The sequence below is a fragment of the Pagrus pagrus genome, assembly GCF_965226575.1.
Source record: "Pagrus pagrus genome assembly, chromosome: 9".
NCBI classification, from domain to species: domain Eukaryota; kingdom Metazoa; phylum Chordata; class Actinopteri; order Spariformes; family Sparidae; genus Pagrus; species Pagrus pagrus.
The window spans coordinates 32,385,855-32,404,293 of NC_140193.1; the positions used below are offsets into that span (position 1 = coordinate 32,385,855).

General features: G+C 44.4%; 1 long non-coding RNA gene across 1 annotated transcript; it reads left to right on the top strand.

Moving 5' to 3' along the window:
- The first annotated feature begins 8,553 nt into the window (after nucleotides 1-8,553).
- LOC311262367 lies at nucleotides 8,554-16,155 on the top strand. The gene is made up of 2 exons (XR_014623238.1): nucleotides 8,554-8,742; nucleotides 15,980-16,155. It is a non-coding gene; the product is annotated as an uncharacterized lncRNA (long non-coding RNA).
- The last annotated feature ends 2,284 nt before the right edge of the window (nucleotides 16,156-18,439 follow it).

Sequence of the window (18,439 nt, forward strand, 5' to 3'; positions counted from 1 at the left end):
CTACAATGGGGCTACCGTTCTCCTTGGATACACAGCTTATATGCAACTAAACACCATAGAGAACTACACTCTCCATCCTTAACTGCTCAAGTTAACACCGGAATAACTGTCACTGTGGGCCTCCCAACACAATTACACCACTCAATCTCACACAAAAGATTGAGATCTTTCTGGTTCAAAATTGGATGAGCCCCCACTTGTTATGCCAGTCAGGAGCACAACAAAGAAGGGAGGTCCACACAGTAACCATTTGAGTAAATGTGGCGGCGCGAGGAGTGTGCTTTGGGCAGCACTTGATTAAGAATGAATTTCACGCCAAACAACGCCACCCTGGGGGTTTCACCCAGGGACCCCCTTTTTTTAAAGGAATATTTCTCAACCAAGGAAGGCGCTCAGGTCCGTTTTACAGGTGAGGCAGAAACAGCATTTCTGGTTACAAAAATATTATTTATTAGTTACATTTAAGAATTTTTAAAACTCCAACATTAAGGGGTCACTCACTGGGGCAAAAAGGGGAGCCAATCAGGGCTGGGACTTACTGGGGCAGATGGGTCCAAATCAAAGGGGATCCCAGGAACACCACATGTGATGTAAATGAAAGTGAAACAAAATCAACCCAAAAACAAGTGCTAACACAAGAGGGACACCGCCACCGGGACACCAATCCGCCACCCTAGACTCAGCACCTGAATGGAGGAGTCAGAGGACAGCAGGTGAGAAACAAAAGAAAAAAATTAGATGTACCTAATCAGAAACACACATAAGAAATCAAGGAATTATATACAGTATACAAAATCTCTAATAATTAAACACAATAGCAAATCAAAATAAATTAAACAAAATCTACATAATCACCAATGAAATTTACCTGCAACCCGCATGGACCAAAATAACTGTAAAGCCAACATAACAGTCAAAATTACAGGTTGCAGTGAAAACGATAGTTGCAAAATAAAAATAAAAAGAATGCCATAAAGAGCAACTAATCACGAATAAAAGAAAATAAGAAACTTTCCCACTGTTCACACACACACACACAAACACACACACACACACACACACACAGGTTAAGATGTGACAGGTCCGACAATAAACAGCAATACGGCATCGATGAGCAACAATTCGGCCACAGCAACGCCGAAACAAGACCTGGACGAAGGAGCAGAAGCTAGTGCTTAGCCAGCTGTAGTGAGCAGCTGGGAGCCAGGCAGACAGCGTTGGAGCACCGCAATAGCGTGTGCAAATAAAAGTCTGAAGGCAAAGCAGTGTGAAGCAAAGCAATAGCAATGAGACAAATCAGCAGTACCCTACAATAAAAGAACAGATACGAGCAACTTACAAATGGCTGGAGGAGGAAGCTAAGGCCACTGTGCTACATAGCGGTCAGGCAATCCCGGTCGGCACGGCGTGGCGCGTAGTCAACGGCTACATGAGGGCGACCTGTAAACAAAATGCACAGGTTGCCGCACATGCAACACCCAAGCGAGCCTCTGAGATAAAATTAATAGAATGAACAACTGGATGGACAGCGTGAGACCAGACTGCAGTCGCCGGCGCCAGCCTACCTGCCACCAAACGAAAGAGGAAGTGGAGGGTGCGAGGAAGTGACGTGACCCAGGCTCCGTCAAGCAAGAAGACAAACAGGTGCCTTCTGCCCGCCTTTATAAGGCGCTCTCACACAGCGATTGGCTGGGAAGAGCCACACAGCTGAAATCCACATTAAACAACTTCATACTGCTACATAAACAAATAATTTATTAAATCTAACTCAACAGACACAAACTATGAGGTGTAAAGTCAGTAGTGAATGGCGGGTGTTGGGTGCAATGAAACTGTGGGTGCTATCCTAGACTATGTAACATGAACCAAGTGTCACATTCTGTCACTTTCTGTGGCAGATACTTGTGTTTTGGTGTTTTTGTTTTTCTGTTGTGCTCGCAGAGGTGCATTGAGAAGCTGGGTCGAGCCAGCCATTCACCGGAGCAGCTGAAACTCACACACACCTGCAGCAGGTTGGAAAATCAGCGCCTGCTGATAAGCCCTGGCTCGGTTTTACCTGCTGCCAGATGATTTTGTTTCTTGACGTGGTACATGGCTCCGTCTAGATCAATGAGTGTTAAATCAACTAGTGTGTTTATATGTCTCATGTGGAAATTTAACTTGTCTCTTTGTGTTTTCAGTATTTACCGGCACCGCTGCTACCAGTGATCCTGCTCCAGCCGCCCAGCTCTCTGCACCTCTGCGGCCAACTGCACTACCCTGTGCCTTTTGGAGGACTCAGCCTTGCCACGCCTTACCAGCGCCACCGTGATCTCCCTCGCCTTTACCTACACAGTTCCCCGACGGAGATTCAGCCTTGGACCCTTCGTATCATCACCTGCAACTGCCCTTATTTCTTCAATAAAGTACCCTGAACTCTACTCCCTGCCTCTGAGACGGAGGCACCAGTAACACAAAGGCTAACTAAACATAAATCACAACCCAAACAAAACCAAAATGGAGTGCCCAAAAAGGCACCAGCCTTCCAGGAGGGAGAGAGAGGGGCATCTTGGAATCACCCAGCTTTTCAAGGCTCTAAACAGGTGACACCAATGCCTCCAGCAGTGGCTCAGTCAGTAGAGACTTGGCTTGGGGACCGGAGGGTGGACTGGTAGCTGAAGAGGTGCCAGTTCACTTCCTGGGTTACTGCCGAGGTGCCCTTGAGCAAGGCACCGAAACCTCCATGTGCTCCCCGGGCGCCTGACACGGCAGCCCACTGCTCCTAGTCTGCAGTGTGTGCACTTAAGAATCAGAAAAGGGGAGCACAGGCAGGGAGAGGGAAATGGGACAACACAGATACTGGCCTAAGGCCTAGGGCCGTCACACTGCAGGGGAAGGGAGGATGAAGAGGGAGGATGCGTTGTGGTGATTCTCCAGTCAGCCGTTGCTGGTGTGTGGTCCTGCATCTCTTGCTGGCAGTCTTTAGTTTCCTCATTCCTGACTTTGTAGAGTCAGGAATCAGAGGTGCAGCAGGCCTCTCCCATTCATAGGGAGCAAGTAGCTGTTACTGTAGATGTTTTACTGCTTCAGGGTCAGAGAGGATCACAGGAATTGTATCAGGTTCCTATGGTTCCAGAATAATGACATCAGCAAGGAAGTCACAGAGTTCCGCATGAAGGTGCACGTTTTTGGAAACAGCCCTTCCTCAGCCATGGCCATTTATGGTCTTAGATGGGCAGCTGAACTGGGTGAAGAGGAACATGGCCCAGACGCAAAGCAGTTTGTCCCTCAAAACTTCTATGTAGATGATGGACTTACCTCTGTGTCTAGTGAAAGTGAAGTCATTGACCTGCTGAAACGTGCAAGAAACACGTTGACAGAGTCAAACATGAAGCTTCACAAAATAGCCTCCAATCGAAACCAGGTAATGGATGCATTCCCACCTGAGGAAAGCAAAGGACCTCAAAAACTTGAATTTGAGTGTTGACCCTCTACTGTTCCAGCAAAGCCTGGAGCAGGGGCTAAGTTGAAACTTACAGACTTAAAGTTTCACATTTCAAGTGGTACAGGATGTCAAGCCCTTCACAAGGAGAGGAATCCTGTTTGTTGTGAATAGCCTGATGACCCTCTTGGATTTCTTGCCCTCATTACAATGCAGGGGAGAGCACTGTGCAGGGAACTTGCCTTGGAGCAGCAAGAATGGAACGAAACTCTACCGGCAGAGAAAGAAGCACAGTGGAGGATGTGGACCAACTCACTCACCGATCTTGAACATCTACAACTCAGATCCTTTGTACCAGTGTCAATGTCCTGCACTCAGAAAAGGGAGATATGCATCTTTTCAGGTGTATCTACGATGACCAAAGCAGCTGTATAGCATACTCCAAGGTTGTAGAAACTAATGGCCAGTACCACAAGGGCTTCATCATGGGCAAAGACAAGCTGGTCATCCTCAGCTCACACAGTCCCACGCTTGGAGCTATGCTGTTTTAGCAGTTGAACTGGCTGAACTGGTTATAAATGAGTGTGACATCGAACTGCATAGTGTCAAGGTCTACACTGTTGGGAATGGATGGTAGGGCAGGTGTGGTTATCAGGAATTAATAATTATTGAAAATAATTATTAAAATTAATAAAATAAAAATTAATAAAATTAATCTTCAAATCGTTAAAAACGGGGCACCACCCTGAAATCAGGGACCAATAACCAGACCAAAATTAGTCTCAAAGAAGGGTTCACTTTAAATGTAAATATTTGTAAAATATTTACAATTAAAGGAACAGTGAAGGAAATCCGAGCACTGACCATCACAACCAATAAATGCTACAAAACATATGCACAAAATAATCACAGAAAACTGCTATGTACAATATAATAGACTTTATTATTGTTAGCAAATTGATTAAATCAATAATACTTTCAATAAACACAAATCAATTACTCAACCAAAGCAGCTAAACTAGGAAACTAAACTAAGACAAACTCAATCACAAATAACAAACAAGTGTGTGTGTGTGTGTGTGTGTGTTTGTGTGTCAGCGACGAAGAAAGAGGAGCCAAGATGGCGGTTGTAGTCAAAGAAACAAAATGGCGGAGAGCCAAAATGGCGGTCACGCTCCCTTGGAGGGTGACGTCACGGAGTGTTCCGTTGAAAGGACTACAAAAATGGCCGAACAGGAAATGGGAACTCACGTTCGTTCGACTACAAAAATGGCCGACACGTGACTTGGAGAAGTCACGCGTGGATACGAATTCAAAAGGGACTAGATTAGACTAGATTTTGCTGAATCATATGTCTGAAATTCCAAAAATGGTGCACGTGAATACGTCACCTAAAGCTAGTCAATTGAACGAACGCGCGAGATTTGAACAACGGCAATGGTTACACCACCGTTGGACTCGTGTGCACTTTGATTGCACAGGAGATGAATTTGTAGGGAAAGTGACCTACGGTTCCACAAAAGGTGGACGTGCTACCACAAGGCTTCTGTCTCTTAAGTCATAAAAGGGAGATATCACAAGACACACATATCTTATGTTATAGCGAGGTCATCAACCATAAGTCTCCAACAGGTCGCTCATAAGATTACGTGTGTGCATGCGTAACCCCTAATGTGTGTACATGTGGGTTAGTTAAAGAGAGGGAGAGAGAGAGACAAAGACAAAGGGCCAACGCCCTTAGCTGCGGCTAAGCTAACACTCCCGCTCCACGGCGTGGAGGGGCTCAAATCAGCTCGTAATGAGCGAAAAGTGAAAGCAAACAGCATGTTTTACCACGTAAAACAAACAGCAATAAAAAAGAGGGACACAGCGGTCCACAAACTCACAAACAATAATGTAGCTCACAAGCATACAATACACGCTAACTTATAGTATCTGCCCAGACACTAATTAAGCCTCACTTGGAGTCGTGTCTTCCTTAATCCAGCTCGCTTCCTCGGCGTGGATTAACGGCGGGCAGCCAACGGCAGTTTCTGCGTTGGCTGTTGAGATAGCGTGGTCGACGGGCAATAAGAAAACGGGCAAGAGCGGCCGTTTTCTGAGGAAAAATTAAAGTATCCTCCTTCTGCAGGCAGGTAAAGAGAGGCTGGTTACACAGCATCTTTTCAGGATCCCCAGCGTGTTCGGTGAACACGGCGCAGTTTTGGCTCATCCGGCGAGATGAAAGACTGCGGCCTAGAAGGGAAAAATTAGTCCAGACATCTGTAGGCCCCCTCCTGAGTAGTAGTTGCATATGGAAGCCGATGCTTCCCGCAACTCGTAACTCTGGGACTGCTTAGTCTGTAAAACGACGTAAAAAAACCCTGCGTAAAAACTCCTGCGTAAAAACTGAGTTGAAAAGGGTCTGCCGCTGTATTTATCTCCTCCGGTGTCGGCGGATGTGACGCGTTCAGGTGCGCACGCAGACAATGGGAGATGGGAGTTTCCAACCTGGGGGCTGTGACGAGCAGGCGCCACCTACTGGACCTAAGAGTCGTTGCACTTTCCTTTGTTTATCAGGCTTTTATAGTGCAAGGAAGCCGCATCAAAGCATTGAGCTGCACGCGGGCCGATCCGACATCAGAACCATGTGGCTGGTCCCAACAACACTGATAGTAGAATTGTCCTGGGGTACATTGGTAATACCTGTCAGCAATTCTATGTGTATGTTGCAAGAAGAAGGTGACGTCATCTTGCTTAAGGACAGCCAAGTAAAGCGTAATCAGTGGCCTGTTAGTGGCTTATAGTCAAAGCAATACCTAGTGGTGATAACAAACATACCAGAGAACAGGAGGGACTGCCAAAACATACCTCAGGCCTGTTACAGAGGTGATTGTACACTGTCTAAGAATGGACAGAAGGACTAATTAAAATAAATCTAAATCAATAATTAAATCATTTAAATGGGGCACCATCCTAGAATCAAGGATGAATAACCAGACCAAAAATAGTGTCAGTGAAGGAAATGAATCCGTGCATCACAACCAGCAATTACAACAATACATATACACAAAATAATCACAAAAAACTGCTCTGTACAACATAATAGAATTTATTAATGATAGCAAATTGATCAAATCAATAATACTTCAATAAAATAAGAATCCATAATTCAACTACAGCAGCTAAACTATGAAACTAAAACAGACAAACTCAAGCAACAAATAACAAACAAGCATGCGGTGTGTGCGTGTGTGTGTGTGTGTGCGTGTGTGTGTGTGTGTGTGTGTGTGTGTGTGTGTGTGTGTGTCAGAGAGACAAGGACAGAGAGCCAAGATGCCGGTCGTGGAGAAAGAGAGCCAAGATGGCGGAGAGCCAAGATGGCCAACGTGATCTTTTGAAAGATGACATCACCGAGTGTTCAAGCGTGTGCAAGGCTTGAACAAACTGTAGCGGCCATTTGTCGGAAAATCAAATTAACTAAAAATCAAAATCAAAGAGGGCCACTTCGGCACCATGGGGGTTGATCGTACGCAGGCAAAGAAGTCATGTCCATTCAAAGTTCGTATATTCTTCCGTTGATTTATTTACTCCAAAAAACAAGCAAGCAATACAAAGAAACAAATAAATCCTATTTCTTTCATGCCTCTCTCGCGCTGGTAAAAAACCATTTGCCCACCCAGGTGCATTCTGGTCCTCCACCTGCGTTCCTACCTATATAACCTCCAGTGCCCAGTGTTACCCAATTTACAAAGAAAACAAAACTAAATAAGCAAAACAAAAGGATAATATTTACCTTAAATTATTAATAATAGAAAATAGTGTCATGAATTGAATCAAAATAAAACTATACTAATCAAACATTATCAATAACAAATAAACAATTAAATAGCTCCAACACAAACCATGACAGAACACCGTTTTCTCACATGAATACACACAAGACACTGTTCCAAAAAGGTGACGATGCTACCTCAGGACAACCGTATCTAATGTTATGGCGGTAATACCTCGGGACACACGTATCTAATGTTAGAGCGACAACAAGTCGCTCATAAGATTACGTGTATGTGTCACTCCGAAAATATCTGTGTACCTGTACGTGTGGGTTAGTAGGAAGAGAGAGAGACAAAGAGAGCTAGCACTCAGAGCATGGCAAAGAGGGAGAAACAGCTGTGGAGACACAATACTCGCCTTCCTATCACTCAGTGGCCAGTGAACAAACTCAGGCTTGAATCACCTTTGGTTGTTCCTTGACAGGAACGGGCTTATTGTACGCTCACGAAGCTCGAATCAGTTCGTGATGAGCGAAAAGAAAAACAGTGTTTTACAGTGTAAAACTCACAGCAAAATAAGGAATCGGCGATCCACAAATTCACAAACAAGGTAGCTACAAAGCATGAAATACAAGCTAATTTCTAGTATCTGCCCAGACACTAATTAAGCCTCAATTGTAGTGCAGATATTTTTTTTATCCAACCTCCTTGGTGTGGATTAAAGGCGTTGTCCTGCGGTGGCTGTTCAAACAGCCGAGTCGACATGGGCAAAGAAAACAGGTCAAAGCAAGCGTTTTCTGAGGGGAAACCTCCTTCTGCAGGGATGACAGACTGGGCTACGCAGCTTTTCTCTGAATCCTGAACATGTTTGGTAAACACAGGGCAGTTTTGGCTCATCCAGCGAGATGAAAGACTGTGGCCTAGGTGAGTAAAATCCAAATGTTTGTTTGCTCCCTTTAAGTTACAGCTGCGAAGAGGAAAGCTGACGCTTCCAGCAACATGTTATGATGGGACCACTTTGAAACGGGTGTGCAGCTCTATTTATCTTCTCCATGTAACCGGTCGCTGCAGAACTGTGGATGTGTTCAGGTGCGCTCTCAGACAATGGGAGATGGGACATCAGTGGACACTGGACATTAGGGTCGGTGCACTTTCCTTTGCTTACCAGGCTTTGTTGGTGCAACATCTAAGAAGTGTTCCTTTCTGCTTTTAAGTAGTCCTCTATCAAAACTTTCAAGTATGCTACTTGTTATGTCCAAGACCTGTTGTGCCATGTTTTACAGTGTACCTGGAGTTTCTCCTTTCCTCGTTACCTGGCACCTGCTGCTGGGCTTAAAAGCCCTGTGTGCCTCCACCCAGTCTCTCCCTGCAGCCAGGACCAGCAGCATTGTCTCCAGACACCATTTTGTTTTTCCTTTGTTATTTTTGGTTACAATAAACTCATAACATATTGGGGGCTCGTCTGGGATCAAAACAATGTTTTTCCCTTTCTCCCCTAGACTGTGTAACCCTGTAGTTTTGGTGGTGTTTGGCAGTGTGGCTGTGAGCAGCTGTGGTCTTCTCATGGTGAGTATGGTGAGTATAGTATCCGAGTGTTTCTGATTTCAGGTTGTGAGTGATCTCCCTGGTTAGTTAGGGAGTGTGCCAGCTGGGCAGAGCAATCTGTCCTGCCATCGGTGTACTATTTGTTATTTTGCCTTTTTTATTTTCGAGGCAATCCTGGGTGGAGACATGTTTCTCTGGTGGGGGCGAGCATTTCAGGGCCTTGGTCATATGGCTGAGGTTTACTGAGGTTTTGCTTTAAAGAAGCCTCGAGCCAGGCACGTCTCAGAAGTTAGTTAGGTTTCGTTTGGAGTTAGGCAGGTACCAGGGGGCTTGCTTGGATGATCATTTGCACTCGGAGATTTGCTCACTGTGCTCAGTGATTGATTTATAAAGTTAGGTGAGGTAGTTATTGCTTTATGGGGGACAATTGTGGTAACGTGTCTAGGATCCTAACTTTGTATTTTGGTGCAGCTTTTTCGATTTGTCAAGTGGTGGTGTGTAACTTGACTTTATAGGCTAGTTCTCCCTGAGTTTGTTTTGCTTTAGTTCTCGATTACCAGCAGGTTCCATTTTGGTAATGGTTTTTGTATGGGTAATATTTTGTGCTACCTTAGTAGCTTGATGGGGGGTTTTTCTAGGCCTATTTCTGTGATCATGGTTTCTAGAACCATTTAGTAGAGACTACATTTGTGACTAGCTGCTTGTGGTATTGGACACTTTGTGTCGTGTGCACTGTGCATGCTGGTTTAATTTGAAACCTTGTGTAAAGGCAATTGGTCTATAGTTTTGATTGTTGTTTGATTGTTGTTTTTTTCCCACTTTTGATTTAGGAAAGTTATCTAGTATGGCGGCACTCAATGACTTTATTAGTGCACCATCAGAGGAGTTGCTTTGCCATCTTACTAAAGAACAGCTTCTTAGTCTTGCTAGTCATTATGACATTGAGATTACCAGTAGTGATAAGCGCCTTAAAGAGAGTATAAGAGATGCACTTAAAGCTGGAGTTTGTAGAATATGTGAAAAACCCCATGAGACTGGGATGGAAACAACTGCGCTCCCCCCTCCCCTCCCTGTTTCAACTCCGTAGCTCCACACTTTCACTTTCCATTCTCGTGGACGCGCGCTAGCGCTAGGAATATTCACGTCAATTACCCCAGCATGCACGGACTATCGGAGACAGCCACTTTATTCAGACACATCCATATCTACACGACACACGTCCTCTGTATGTCGTGAACATATAACGCTACTGACAATACATTTGACGTTGACTTTGGCTCTGACTTGCTTGTAGCTGTCGTGAGCCTTTGGCTGCGGTTAGCATAAAGCTAATCAACTTACAACATTACTCATCAATTGTGACCACAAACCGCCTGCTTTATTAGATTCACGGTAATTTCAACTACACAGCCAATTACTACCACACATTTAGATTATTAGCTATGTAAAACTTGTATTGGAGGCTCACCTGTCCAGGAGAAGAACAGCAAGCTCAGTATCCAACTTCAGCCCGATGCTGTCGCTCAGCTATCTCCACCTCAGATATGCTTGTCCAGTGTTTACACGCGATTTATTCCGTCTATTGTCACTCTCCCTCTTAGACTCTTGTTTCTCTACATCTGTCTTCATTTTTTTGGCTTGCTTAGCCGTGTATGCCTTTGTTGATAATGCCGTGATAGTGGCTTTTCCTGCCTGGACGTCCGCCATTGCATCTTACCACCGATGGAAGGCGAACGCGCATCGACTTTGGTCGAGCAACCAATAGGAACGCCCAAAACAGCTTGCTCTGTAAAATGAACTGTGATTAGCTGAACACTGCCGTCACGGCACTGATTTTTTAAAGCCTGAATACAGAGCCAAGAGGAGACACAGATGTGCAGTGTTCTGTCATAACACTATGAATTACAATATGCTGAAAGGTTATTATTGATTTTTGACCAAATGACGCCTAAAATAACTTACACACTCCAGCTTTAAGACTATTCTAACAGAAAAAAAGTCCTTAAGCCATCATCTTCACCAGCATATCAACAACTTGTACCTCCTCAAATATCAGAGGCTGAAATTGAGTTGAGGTTAAAAGAATTGGCTTTTCAAGAATTGCAACTAGAAGATAACCAAAAAGAGCATCTCCTCAAAGAAAAGCAAATGCATTTAGAACATGAGCGTTTCCTTAAAGAACTTGAACTTAAACATGCTGCTCTGAGCTCATCTAGTGCTGTGTCGTCTCAGTTTGACGTAGTGAGAAACATTAGATTAGTACCTCCATTTGCTGAGAAAAATGTTGAAAAGTATTTCCCTCATTTTGAATGTGTGGCTATCATTTCAAAGTGGCCAACACATGCCTAGACATTGCTTTTGCAAAGCGTTCTGGCGGGGAAAGCACAGGAAGCTTACTCTGCTTTAAGCATTGAGGATAGCAAGGACTATGAAAAGGTTAAAGGTGCCATATTAAGAACCTATGACCATAACCTCATTCCTGAGGCATACCGCCAGCGCTAACTGATTTTGTTACATGCAAAGATCAGGTTTATTTATTTATTTATTTATTTCGGCATGTTATTAGACAGTCATCATCACACATCATCTTAGTTAAAATCAGGTAGTACACATGGCCGAAAGGGAAAGCGGGAGAAGCAGATGCTTATCTAGTCCCGCCCCCGTTGCAGGTTACAGCTTTGTTGAAGAAAACCAACATAAGGAAGGCTGCTGGCCCAGATGCTGTCTGTGGGCGCACACTGAGGTACTGTGCCAACCAGCTCAGTGAAGTTTTCTCTACTCTCTTTCAGATGTGTGTCAATCACTGTCAGTTTCCTTCAATTTGGAAAAGCTCAACAATAATTCCAATCCCCACAATAAAAAATCCTGAGCAACTAACTGAGTTTAGGCCTGTCGCTCTTACATTACTTATTATGAAAATCTTTGAGAAAATCTTGAAAGATGAGATTGTCTCTTTAGTGCATGATAAATTAGACCCCTTGCAGTTTGCATATCAAACTGGAAAAGGGGTGGAGGATGCTAAACTCCTCATCCTTGACAAAATCTACAAGCACTTGGAGAAGCCAAAATCACGTGAGACTTTTATTTGCTGACTTCTCTTCAGCTTTTAACAAGATGCAACCACATATTTTAATTCAACGACTTTTCTCTTATTTTAATTTACCTGATCGGTTCTTATTGTTGCTTTTAAACTTTTTAACTGATAGGAAGCAGCAGGTTTTAGTTAACGGAGCTTTGTCAGATGTTGTGGTTTCAAATACAGGCTCCCCACAGGGTTGCGTTTTATCTCCCCTTCTTTTTATTTTGTATACAGACAGTTGCAGGTCTCACAAAGAGGGCAGCTACCTGGTAAAATTCTCAGACGACACAGCACTTCTGACTCTCCTCCAAGGGTCAGAGTCGGACCACGGTAGTGCCCTGCCAGACTTTGTTAGCTGGTGTGACGAAAATGTCCTTGATCTTAACGTGAACAAAACCAAAGAGCTTGTCATTGATTTCAGAAAAAATGGTGGAAAACCTAAGGCAAGTACAATTCATGGGAACGAGGTCGAAATTGTTGAAACTTACAAGTACTTAGGCACTGTTTTTGATTCACAGTTGAAGTTTGACAAAAACAGTCCATTGTCAAACGAGGCCTGCAGAGAATCCACTTACTAAGAAAGATGAACTCTTTTAAAGTCTGTAACAAAATCTTGTGTATGTTTTATCAGTCTTTTATCAAGAGCATTCTAACTTTTTCCTTCATCTGCTGGTTTGGTGGCCTGGCTGTAAGGGACAAAAACAGCCTTTGCAGCATCGTAAAGGTCTGTTCTAAAGTAATTGGCATCCTGCAGAGGGACTTGGGGTCCTTGTGGGAGAGGCAGGTGGTTCAGAAAGCTAAAGTAATAATTTCCCAGTATGGCCACATCCTGTCCTCTGAGTTCATGGCGATGCCTTCGGGCCGCCATTTTATAGCACCTATCAGGAGGACAAATAGGTATGCCAATTCCTTTATCCCATCTGCAGTTAAGCTCCCTAACATGGACAGTGGCAGCCACTCTTTGTAACATTGTTACTTTGTGTCCCTGTAACTTAATTATTTATTTATTAATTTCTTATTTATTATTACTTTATTCTTATTCTTGGTCTGATACTGATCTGCATATTGTACTCCTGTTTGTCGTCTGCTGCTCGTTGTTATGCCATGGTTGTTGTTTGTGTTTTGTCTTTTTTTTTACGCCAGAACTGCTTGAACTGAATTGCCCCCCGGGGACTAATAAAGTTGTCTGGACTGAACTGAAATGAACAGAACTGAACAGAAGCCTCAGTAACCTGGATGAACAGACTTATGTTGACTTTGCGAAAGAAAAGGAGACCAGTTTTAATAGTTGGTGCAAGGAAGATCTTAAACAATTAGATCTGCTTGAGGAATTTAAAAATTGTCAGCCTAAGGCCGTGTGTATTTATCTCAATGAGCAAAAAGTGACTACTCTTGATAAAGCCGCTGTTTTAGCAGATGAGTTTGTGTTGACACACAAGGTAAATTTTGATCGTGACCAAGATGAGCAAAAAGGAAGGGCTGTGTTTAATAGATCTCGGTTTTCAAAGCCTCTTCCCACTGTCTCTACAGCTTTTAATAAAAGGTCGGCTACTGCAAGTACTCCCTTAGAAAAGACTTGTTTCTATTGCAAGAACAGTGGTCACTTTATTGCTGATTACCCTGTCTTGAGTAAGAAACAAGTGTCTTGTAAGCTTGTTGCCTTACTAAAACCTGTGAAAATCTCTATCACTCAAAACATGGACCAACCAGTTCAGAAGTGTGAGCTGGCTGGCTCTTCGTCTTTCCTTATGGATGGTTTTGTTTCTCTTGCTCATTTTACAACCAAGCAACCTATTAAGATTTGGAGAGATACTGGAGCTTTTCAGTCTTTGATTCTACAGGACTTTTTTACAGCTCGATTTAGTGGCCCATATGTGGTTGAGGGTCAGGTTGGTGAGTGTGATTGAAAACCAGATTGTTATCCCCTTCCCCGTTTAGATGATTGTATTGACAGAGTAGGGTCTGCAGTTTTTGTCACCAAGTTAGACTTCCTTAAGGGCTACTGGCAGGTCCCTCTTACTCAGAGGGCTCGTGAAATCTCTGCCTCTGTGACTCCAGATACCATTATGGTTGGCTCTCGACCATTTTAATGTTATGTCTCTTCCAGTCAGGTCCTGGTGGTCAGACCATAACCCGCTTGTTTTCTTCAGCAGGATAAGAAACTCAAACCAACGCTTGATTCGATGGAGCTTGTGCCTGCAAGGATTTAACCTAGTCATCAAGCATATCCGGGGAAAGAACAATGTTCTCACCAATGCCCTCTCAGGGTCTTAAGTGTCCGTATCTTGTACAGCTATTCATTAACTTTGTCTGATGTTGCCTTAGAGCAACCATTTTAAGAGGGGGGGGGGGGGGGGGGGGTTATATCCAAATCAAATTTTATTTGTATAGCCCAAATTCACAAATCAGTTTGCCTCAGAGGGCTTTACAATCTGTACAGAGACGACACCCTCTGTCCTTCGACCCTCGATTCAAGTGAGGAAAAACTTGCCCCAAAAAAAGGCCCGTTTAACAGGGGAAAAAAATGCAGGTTCGTTTGAAGGAGTTAGAGCTGGAGATGCGTCGCTTGGCGACAAAGGAAAAGGAGCTTGACTTTGAATTGCAAGCACGCAAGCTTGATATTGACAGACAGGTTCGTTTGAAGGAGCTGGAATTGAGGGAATCCTCCTCCTCGTCACCTGTGGGGTCTCAGTCAGATGATTTTGACATTAATAGGTGTATTCGTTTGGTTCCTCCCTTTCACGAGAGGGATGTCGATAAATTTTTCACTTTGTTTGAGCGTGTCGCAGAAACGTTAAAGTGGCCTAAGACTACTTGGCCGCTGCTTTTGCAGAGTGTGTTTCGTGGCAAGGCTCAAGACGCCTATACATCTTTGTCTCCCGAGTTCAGTTTGGATTATGACAAGGTCAAAACAGCTGTGCTGAGGGCTTATGAGTTGGTGCCCGAGGCATATCGTCAGAAGTTTCGCCGGTCCAGGAAAATTGACTGCCTCAATTATGTTGAATTTGGTCGCGACAAAGAAATTCTGTTTGATCGTTGGTGTCAGTCTAAAGATGTCACTGATTTTGATGGTCTGCGTAATCTAATGTTATTAGAAGAATTTAAGAACTGCTTACCAGACAGGATCGCCACTTATGTTAATGAGCAGAAGGCGTCAACAGTCTCTGACGCAGCTGTCTTGGCTGATGAGTACATCCTCACACACAGGGAAGCCTTTGACAGGCCTCGCCTGTCCTCTGAGCGTGGTGCACCTGTAGCCAAGTCTTCTTCTTTTCCTGTAAGACCAATCTTACGGTTACGCGGGGAGCGACGGCCCACTGCGCGGCTGGTCCACCGCCGACCCATTCTTTTGTTCATTTTTGCCGGGGCCTTCAGTCCTTTTGGTTTGTTTATTTCTTCTGTTGGCCGACTCAATAAAACTCATTTTTGATTGAAACTTAAATCCTGTGTGGTGTCCATTCTATGTTGCGCCTCCAAACCCCTGGCTTGAGCCTTAATTTAATCATTCCAGGTGGGGGGCGTAACATATTTGGGGGCTCGTCCGAACGTGGTTTGCCCGCTTTGAATGGTGTTTGTAGGCTTTAGTGTGGTGTGATGGAGCGCTGAAGGCTTTTGTCTGGTTTTTGCCTCAGCGTGTGACTACGATTTGTTGTCTTTAACGCAGTTACTTGTGTCGGTGGACTATGTCATGGTTGTTCCCCCCCGGTGTTAATTGAAGCGTGTTTTGACGAGGGGGAAGTGCCTTGATACTTTGTAGCCTATTGTTTGCCGTTATCACAGCCTACTTTTTGGTGTGTTTTTGTGCACACGTTTGTGGATGCCTTTGGTTTTAGTGCTGCTGCTGCTCGGTTGGTTTGTGTGTCCTGTGTCATATTTTCGGGCAGTGTTTTTGTCGGCCTGTTCTTCCTCCTGGCTTGGCAGGGGATTCTCTTCTTTTAGTGATCTGTTGGTCACAGAGGAGGGATCCCTCTCCCAGGACGGACAGACGTGCAATAGATGTCGCATGTACAGAGCAGATCAACGACATCACAATGTATTCAATTATAAGCGATGGTTGACAGGAGTGAAAGCACATAAAGATGTATTACAGCAATAATAATGAAATGCACATGGAAATGTGATTACTAGTGATAACAGTAGTAGTGATTAATCCAAGACCTGTTGTGCCATGTTTTACAGTGTACCTGGAGTTTCTCCTTTCTTCATTACCTGGCACCTGCTGCTGGACTTAAAAGCCCTGTGAGGCTCCACCCACAGTCTCTCTCTGCAGCCAGGACCAGCAGCATTGTCTCCAGACACCATTTTGTTTTTCCTGTTATTTTTGGTTACAATAAAGTTAGTTTTCTTGCATCTAACCTTTGTTTGAGTAATACATGTTGTTTCCCTTGAGCCGGGGTCATAACATATGTAGCAGGACGCAGTCATTGTTCCCATGACATCACTTGGGAGGCGGCCCCGGCCAATTGCGGCGGGTGAATGCCGCATAAAGGGGGGCGTGGAGTACCTGTCTTCCTCTTCCTTGCCGGAGGCCAGGCCACGTCATTTCCAGACGTCCGTCACTTCCGCCCCTCTGGTAGCAGAGGCTCGCTTGGGTGTTGCTGCTGGCCGCACGCTGCTCATGCTGCTCACCGCTTCTACCGCTCCGTACGTCGCTCACTGCTCGCTGCCGGTAAGTGAGCTTTATTCTCATGTGTCTTCCTCTTTGGCGTTGCACATGTGGCGACCTGTGTACAACGCCGACTCTCCTCTCCACGCCGTGTTGGCCAGGACTGCCTGACCGGTATGTTGTACAGTGACAGTAGCTCTCTCCTCCAGCCACTTGTAGCTTCTTACGTTTGTGGTTGTTTATTATTGTAGGGTAAAGATGTCCATGTAGCAGCTCAGCGCCGGCTAACCACTGCCAAACCACTGCTGCTTTGCCTTGCTGGAGCTACCGTGTCTCTCCGGAGCTCCTGGTGTTCAGACACCGCTTGCTGCTGATTGACTGCTTGCCTTACTGCCTTGCTTGAGCTCCCACTGCCGCCACGGCCGACTCGGCCCGTGCTCGCCCTGCCTGGCTTTGACTGTTTGGCTGGCTGGGTGTCTCTGGTGCTGCCCCTTGCTGCCTGGGCGTACCTGTGGCTTGGCAACGCTGTCGCTTTTGTTATTCAGCCACGTCTTAAAGTGTGTGTGTGTGTGTGTGTGTGTGTGTGTGTGTGTGTATGAGAGAGAACAGTGTGGGAATTTGCTTTATTGTTGTTCCTTTGTTATCTTGTGTGTTTGTTGGTTGTTGTATGTTCATTATTATTATTTTTCTTTTCTTTTGCAACCCATAGATTTGATTAGTTTGTGGCTTTGAGTTTATTCATGATCATTTCTTTTGGGGTATCGTGGGTTGTATTTAATTTGTGATTTTGTATATTTTTGAGTAAGCCATTTGATTTGCTATTATTTTGTTTTCTTTATCCCTAAAACTGTTTCTCTGGTCTCCCCCCTTTCAGGTGCTGAGCCTACAGTGGTGGATTGGTGTCCGGTGGTGGTGCCCTTCCCTTTTTGTGTTGTGTCTACACTGGTTTGAGTTTTCACTTTATTCCTATTTTTGCTGCACGTGTGGTGTTCCAGGTATCCCCTTTTTGTTGACCCATCCGCACTAGTAGCCCTGATTGGTTCCTTTTAATTTCCCCCAGTGAATGATTTCATTTAACCCTTTTAAAGCAAATAGATTGTGAACAATAAAATAGTAATATTTTTGGTACCTTTGAACTGCTGTCTCTGCCTCACTTTGTTACGGACATGAGTGCTTTCTCCTGATGAGTTAGTTCACTTAAATTTCCCTGGGTGAAACTCCCAGGGTGGCGTTGTCTGGCAACAATCATTTAATTTATACCATCCTAAAACATCACATTAACCAAAACCACCTCCTCGTGCCGCCACACATACTTGACCAGTCGTTATCTTTGGAGCACAAATCAACTCAACTATTTGTCTGAAATGCAGCACCAGTTGCCAGACATCATTATCCATTGGCTTGTGTATCTTGTCCCCCATCAAGACTGGCAGAAGTCTCAGTAGACACCAGTTCTGCACAGCATGTCCACTTAGTTCCTCACTTCCAGGATTCACATCACTTGGTTTGTTGTTACCATCGCTGCCAAGGTAACGAAAGTGATTCATATGGCTGTTGAACTAACTGAACTCTTTTTGCTATATGATAAGTTGGCTGATAGACAGGGCCAGATCAGAAGATACAGCACCTTCAAACAGATCATGACCTAAACAAGGAGGTAGGGCATACATGGAAAAAGGAAAGGTCATTGAATATTGCCTGGAGATGACTTCAAGCCTGCTGTAACCAACTGCTGCACATGGCCATGGTAGGATTCAGCTGTCCTAATCGACGCTTTCACCAAGGTAGAGGAGGTGAATGTTTCATGGTCAATATCACAGAATCTACTTAAGTGAGTACTTTTGCTAAAGTTCTCAATGAAACCACCAATACTGTGTGATCCCAAGTTGTCTCCAGCGATGGCACACAGGGTGCCTCTATACACCTGTCATTCAGACATGGCCAAACCACAATCTTCTAGCTCTTTCAGATCTTTGTCAGGGACAAAGTATTTATAATTCTGCTCCCGACATAATAGTCAGTTACATTTGATC